Source organism: Symphalangus syndactylus, chromosome 12 (genome assembly GCF_028878055.3).
Source record: "Symphalangus syndactylus isolate Jambi chromosome 12, NHGRI_mSymSyn1-v2.1_pri, whole genome shotgun sequence".
Classification (NCBI taxonomy): Eukaryota; Metazoa; Chordata; class Mammalia; order Primates; family Hylobatidae; genus Symphalangus; species Symphalangus syndactylus.
The window spans coordinates 103,140,854-103,147,114 of NC_072441.2; the positions used below are offsets into that span (position 1 = coordinate 103,140,854).

Consider the following 6,261-nt stretch of genomic DNA (forward strand, 5'->3'; position numbering starts at 1 on the left):
ATCTTACAACTGATATTCTGGGATGGGATTGGAAAACACTGATTCCAGAACCGCTCTTTTTCTTAAAATCGCTGGTTTTTATGACAATGTCTTCCTCATTAGAATCTATAAGATCGCAGGAATTTCGCCAAGAAGGGCTGCATAGAAACCACAGAGGCAGCTCGGCCAGGGCTGCTCCCATTGCGGTGGCCAAGAACTGGCTGAGGGCACGACACTGGACTGTTGCGATAAACACTTTACTCTGGGTGAAGACTGCATATTTAAGGACACAACTGCACATTTAGATCAAGCGGTGGTGATTTCAGGGCATACACGGAGCTTCATGCTGAGAACACCCAGGGGTCCTCAAGAGTCTTCCTCCTCGTCTTTAATTTCAGAAATTCTGTCTATAGATTTAAGGATTTCGGCAACAAGATTCAGTGTCTCAGCTCCGGAAACCAGTTGCTTAATGGAAGCCTGTGCGCTGTTCATGGCCACGCGGAGGTTCTGCAAGGCCACGTCGGCGTTCTGCTTCACCACTGTCAGTCTGGTGCCCTGGCCGCACCACAGGGCTTCATTCTCTCGCTGGAAGTTGGAGACCTGCGCCTGGAGCAAATTGATTTCCTGTTTCAGTTTCACCACGTGGTTTTCTGCCTTTACAGCCCGTTTGGTCATCAGCTCCAGGTTCTGCTCTACCTGCTGAACCACCGACTCCAAGTCGTGGTAGTTGCTTTCCTCCTTGATCATTTTTGCTTCTAATTTCCGCTCAAGTGTCTTCACCATTTCTGTTTGAGCTTCAGAGAAGCTCTGAACCTCATTCAGCTTTCTTCTCAGCTTAGAATTTTCATCTTTCAGTGCTTCGTAACTTATCTGCAGCGTCCGCAGGCGCCTGTCTCCCAGAGACTCTCCATGAGCCTCAAAGTCTGCGCTAGGACTCCCTGCCGGAGAGGCCGGAGACACGAGAATCAGTGTCACTCAACGCCCACGGGGGCAGAGACTCAGGCCCTGCCAGCTCCGACGGGGTGGAGAAAAAGGAAAGGTATGTCCTGCAGGGCCACGTGCTGGCAGGGACCCTCTCGGGGTGAGTCTGCTGGATGGCGGACGGCTGTTAGGCCCCACTCCGTCAGGTGTCCTCATCCTCCTCCTTATCCAGGAGGTCACCGGCCCCTGTCGGGTCCTCGAAAAATGGCTGCTGATACTCCAGGCCATACCCCCCCGGTTTGGGAGGGTGAGGAGTTGTGGTCAAGTCCCAGTAAATGCCTCGAGGCGTCCTTTGCATAAATGCTGCTGGCTGGGTCCTCTTTTGACAGGCCAAGGTTCTTGGTCTTCAGAAGCTCTTTAAAGGAGAATGGATTTGCCTCTTCAAGATCTTCAAATTTGACATCGTCGGGAATGGTGAGGCTCCGGGCTCAGGACAGCGGGGTGGCGCCCGGGCGGCGCGGGTAGCCCGACATCGCCGCGGGCCGGCGGGGCAGGACCTGCCTAGCCCGGCAGCGGCGGCTCCATGGTCCCGGCTCCGCCCGTGCCGCCCGCCCCCGTCTCCCGCCGCTTGGCCGCCCCCGCTCCTCGAGCCTCTCCATTTTAGGTATTTGATTTTATTTGTAGCTATTATTAGGTGGGATTACTTTTTAAATTTCTTTCTCAGATTGTTCACTGTTGGCATATAGAAATGCTACTAAAAAAGCTAATTTTTGTGTATTGATTTCTGTCCTGTAGCTTTACTGAATTTATCAGTTCTAATAGTTTTTTGGTGAAGTTTTCAGGTTTTTCCAAATGTAAGATCATATCATCTGCAAGCAAAGGTAATTTGACTTCTTCCTTTCCAATTTGGATGCCTTTTATTTCTTTCTCTTGTCTGATTGCTGTAGCTAGGACTTCCAGTACTATGTTGAATAACAGTGATGACAGTGGGCATCCATGTCATTCTCCAGGTCTTACAGGAAAGGCTTTTGGTTTTTCCCCGTTCAGTATGATACTAGCTGTGGGTCTGTCATACATGGCTTTTATTATGTTGAGGTATGTTCCTTCTATATCTGGGTTTTTGAGGGTTTTTATCATGAAAGGATGTTGAATTTTATCAAATGCTTTTTCAGCATCAATTAAAATGATCATATAATTTTTGTCCTTCATTCTGTTGATATGATGTATCACATTGATTGATGTGTGGATGTTGAACTATTCTTGCATCCCACGGGTAAATTCCACTTGGTCATGATAAATGACTTTTTTTTTTTTTTTGAGACGGGGTCTTGCTCTGTCGCCCAGGCTGGAGTGCAGTGGCGTGATCTCGGCTCACTGTAAGCTCTGCCTCCCGGGTTCACGCCATTCTCCTGCCTCAGCCTCCCGAGTGGCTGGGACAACAGGCGCCCGCCACCACGCCCGGCTAATTTTTTGTATTATTAGTATAGACGGGGTTTCGCCGTGTTAGCCAGGATGGTCTTGATCTCCTGACCTCGTGATCCGCCCGCCTTGGCCTCCCAAAGTGCTGAGATTACAGGCTTGAGCCACCACGCCCAGCTGATGAATGATCTTTTTAATGTATTGTTGAATTTGGTATGGTAGTAGTTTGTTGAGGACTATTGCACCAATATTAATCAGACATTGGCATGTAGTTTTCTTTTTTTTTTGATGTGTCTTTGTTTGGTTTTGGTATCATACTAACCTCAAAATGAGTTTGTAAGTATTCCCTCCTCCTCTATTTTTGGAATAGTTTGAATAGGATTGATATTGTGTCTTCTTTAAATGTTTGATAGAATTCAACAGTGAAACCAAGTCCTGTGCTTTTCTTTACTGGGAGACTTTTTATTATGGTTTCGATCTTGTTGCTTGTTATTTGTCTGTTCAGGTTTTGGATTTCTTCATGGTTCAACCTGGGGAGGTTGTATGTGTCTAGGAATTTGTCCATTTCTTCTAGATTTTCCAATTTATTGGCATATAGTTGTTCATAGTAGCCACTAATAATCTTGAATTTCTGTGGTATCAGTTGTAATACCTCCTTTTTCATTTCTGATTTTATTTGTTTGTTTATCTTCTTTTTCTTAATCTGGCTAAAGGTTTGCCTTTTTTTTTTTTGAGACGTAGTCTTGTTCTGTCACCCAGGCTGAAGTGCAGTGGCATGATCTCAGCTTGCTACAACCTCTGCCTCCCAGGTTCAAGTGAATCTCTTGCCTTAGCCTCCCAAGTAGCTGGGATTACAGGCATGGACACCCCGCCCAGCTGAGTTCTGTATATTTTATAGAGACAGGGTTTCACCATGTTGCCCAAGCTTGCCTCAAACTCCTGACCTCAAGTGATCCTCCTGCCTTGGGCTCCCAAAGTGCTGGGATTATAGGCATGAGCCACCACACCCAGCCTCTGTTTTGTTTAACTTTAAAAAAAAACAACTTTTTGTTTCTTTTATCTTTTGTTTTCTTCATTTTAATTTTATTTATTTCTTCTCTGATCTTTATTATTTCATTTCTGCTACTGATTTTGGGTTTGTTTTGCTCTTGCTTTTCTAGTTCTTTAAGATGCATTGTTAGATTGTTTATTTGAAGTTTTTCTTCTTTTTCAATGTAGGTACTTTTAACTATAAAATTCCCTCTTAGTAGTGCTTTTACTATATCCCATAGTTTTGGTATGTTGTGTTTTCATTATCATTTGTTTCAAGACATTTTCAAATTCCTTCTTAATTTCTTCATTGACCCACTGGTCATTCAGGAGCATATTGTTTAATTTGCATGTATTCGTATAGTTTCCAAAATTCTTCTTGTTATTGATTTCTAGTTTTATTCCATTGTGGTCAGAGAAGATGCTTGATATTATTTCAACTTTTTTAATGTTTTAAGACTTGTTTTGTGACCTAACTTGTGATCTATCCTTGAGAATGATCCACGTGCTGAGGAGAATTGTATTCTGCAGCCGTTGGATGAAATATTCTGTAAATATCTATGAGAACCATTTGGTCTATAGTGCCGATTAATGTTTCTTTGTTTATTTTCTGTCTGGAAGATCTGTCCAGTGTTGAAAGTGAGGTGTTGAAGTCTCCAGCTGTTATTGTATCAGGGCCTAGCTCTCTCTTTAGTTCTAACAATATTTACTTTATATATCTGGGTGCTCCAGTGTTGGGTGCACATTTATTCAAAATTGTTATCTCCTCTTGCTGAATTGACTTATTTATCTTTTTTTTTTGAGACAGAGTCTCATTCTGTTGCCCAGGCTGGAGTGCAGTGGTGCAATCTCAGCTCATTGTAACCTCCACCTCCTGAGACCCCTTTATCATTGTATAGTGACCTTGTTTGTCTCTTCTTATAGTTGTTTTTTTCTTGACATCTATTTTGTCTGATAGAAGTATAGCAACTCCTGCTCTTTTTTTTGTTTGTTTGTTTCCATTGGCATGGAATATCTTTTTTCATCCCTTTATTTTCAGTGGATGTGTTCCCTGGCATTTAAGGATCTCCAGCATCTGTCTCCTACTTGTCACTCAATGTATTGCTCACTTCTTATAACTCTTGCCTTGATTAAAATGATGCTCCTTGTTTCATATAATTTCCTGATATTCTTACCTTTCTGACAATTCCTTTTCAATTTCCTTTTAGGGCACCTCTTCCTCATAAATATCAGTTTCCCAAAAGTTTTGATATTGGTCTTTTTCTGCCCTTTTCATCTTGTGTACGTTCTTATTTACCTGGATGGCTTTACTATAATCACCAAGTCCATATCTTTATCTACATCTAGAAATCTCTCCTGAATTCTAGACCTGGATAATTGCATATATTTTTGATGTCTCAATGGGCACTTTGAACTCAACTTGTCCAAAACCGAATTCAGTTTTTTTCCTTGAGCTTAGTTCACTTTCTGTATTTTTAGTCTAAAAGAATGACCCACAAGTCAAAATCTGGGATTCATCCTGCGTTTCTTCCCACTCCTTACTTCTCATCTGAAATTGCAACTCTTATCCCTGGCCATCTCCATCTCAGAAAATTTTATCACCATACATCCAGCTGCTCAAGACAAAACTCTTGACATACTTGATCCTCTAAGTTAATCAATCTTGGTGCTTTCTTACATTGGGATTTTTCATTCTCTGAGTATGTATTTCTTCATCATTTAAGCAAATTGGGTAAGGGTGCTGTCTTAGTTGTGCTCAAATCATTCTAACCAACATAGACCCCCTAAGTTTTCATCGAAAATGCACTTCAGACTGCAAAACTTCAAGAGGACGGTAAAACTGGACACAGTGACATGGAAATTTGAAATTCTCCAAGAGTAGAGTTTCCAAACTTAGCCCCAGATGAAGCTTCCCTGAGATCTGCAAACAGTCCTGCCCTCTAGGCTGAGGATGATGGGAGAAGTATCATACATAGGTTGAGTTTTCTGCACTGAGAAGGAGCTGAGAGAGGCCATAGATATAGGGGTCTCCTCCCTGACAGTGGCCATCCTCCCTGTGGCTGAGACCTCCAGCTGGAATGCTCACCATCCTGTAATGAACGAAACTCCAGCAGTATGTTGCAGCCAGCATGTGTGGCTTTCCAAAGATGATTATGCTCCGTGACATCACATTGGTAGCTTAAAAGTCAGCCATTGTGGGAGTATTCATACCATGGGAATCAGCAAATGGATTTTCCCCTGGAAAGCCGGCTGTTAAATGTTACCAACACACCACTGAAAGTTCCTTCTACATCACTTCTGGGGATCAGAGGTTTCCTTATATAACCAAGGCATCCTAACATTTCCCAAATTTCATGGGTGTAAATTAAAAAGATGAAAGACCCCACTGCCCCTCCCTGAAGATGACTAACTGCTTAAAAATGATGGGAAAATCCACTTATTTTCCTTTCCTACTGAGTGGTAGTGGTAGTGTCCTGTCTCAAATTTTCCTCCTAAGGCCATGCTGTTCAGGCTTTAAAAAACAAAACAAAACACAAGTTTGATTCCCCCAATAGCCTAACTGCCAATGTTTGGGCTTTATTTTTCAGTTTTCTTAATTGTTTTCTCAGAGGATGGTATTACAGCAAGTCTGCTGTGTGGGTGACTGTTTCATTCCATGCAAGGGCAAAGCCACGGGTAATGACAAGGTCCTCTTGTGGAAGTGCTGAGGTCACACATTTAAGGCCATCTGGTCCCTGAAAAATGAGTGTATAGGCAGCTTAGAGTGACCGGGGAACAAAATTCCCACAGGCACCTCTGCAGACCACCATCCCTCTGCTTCCTGCCTTCCCATCTCCCTCCAGCTCTACTCCCCTGTGGCCATTCCTAGCTTGGCCTCACAGGCTCTTCTTCTGCCCATGTTCTTGCCAAGTA

The 6,261-nt window shown here is 43.2% G+C and overlaps 1 pseudogene; it reads right to left on the bottom strand.

Annotated features, from left to right (window-relative positions):
• Positions 1 to 289: 289 nt before the first annotated feature.
• On the bottom strand, positions 290 to 1,433 carry LOC134734018 (endosome-associated-trafficking regulator 1-like; annotated as a pseudogene).
• Positions 1,434 to 6,261: the final 4,828 nt, after the last annotated feature.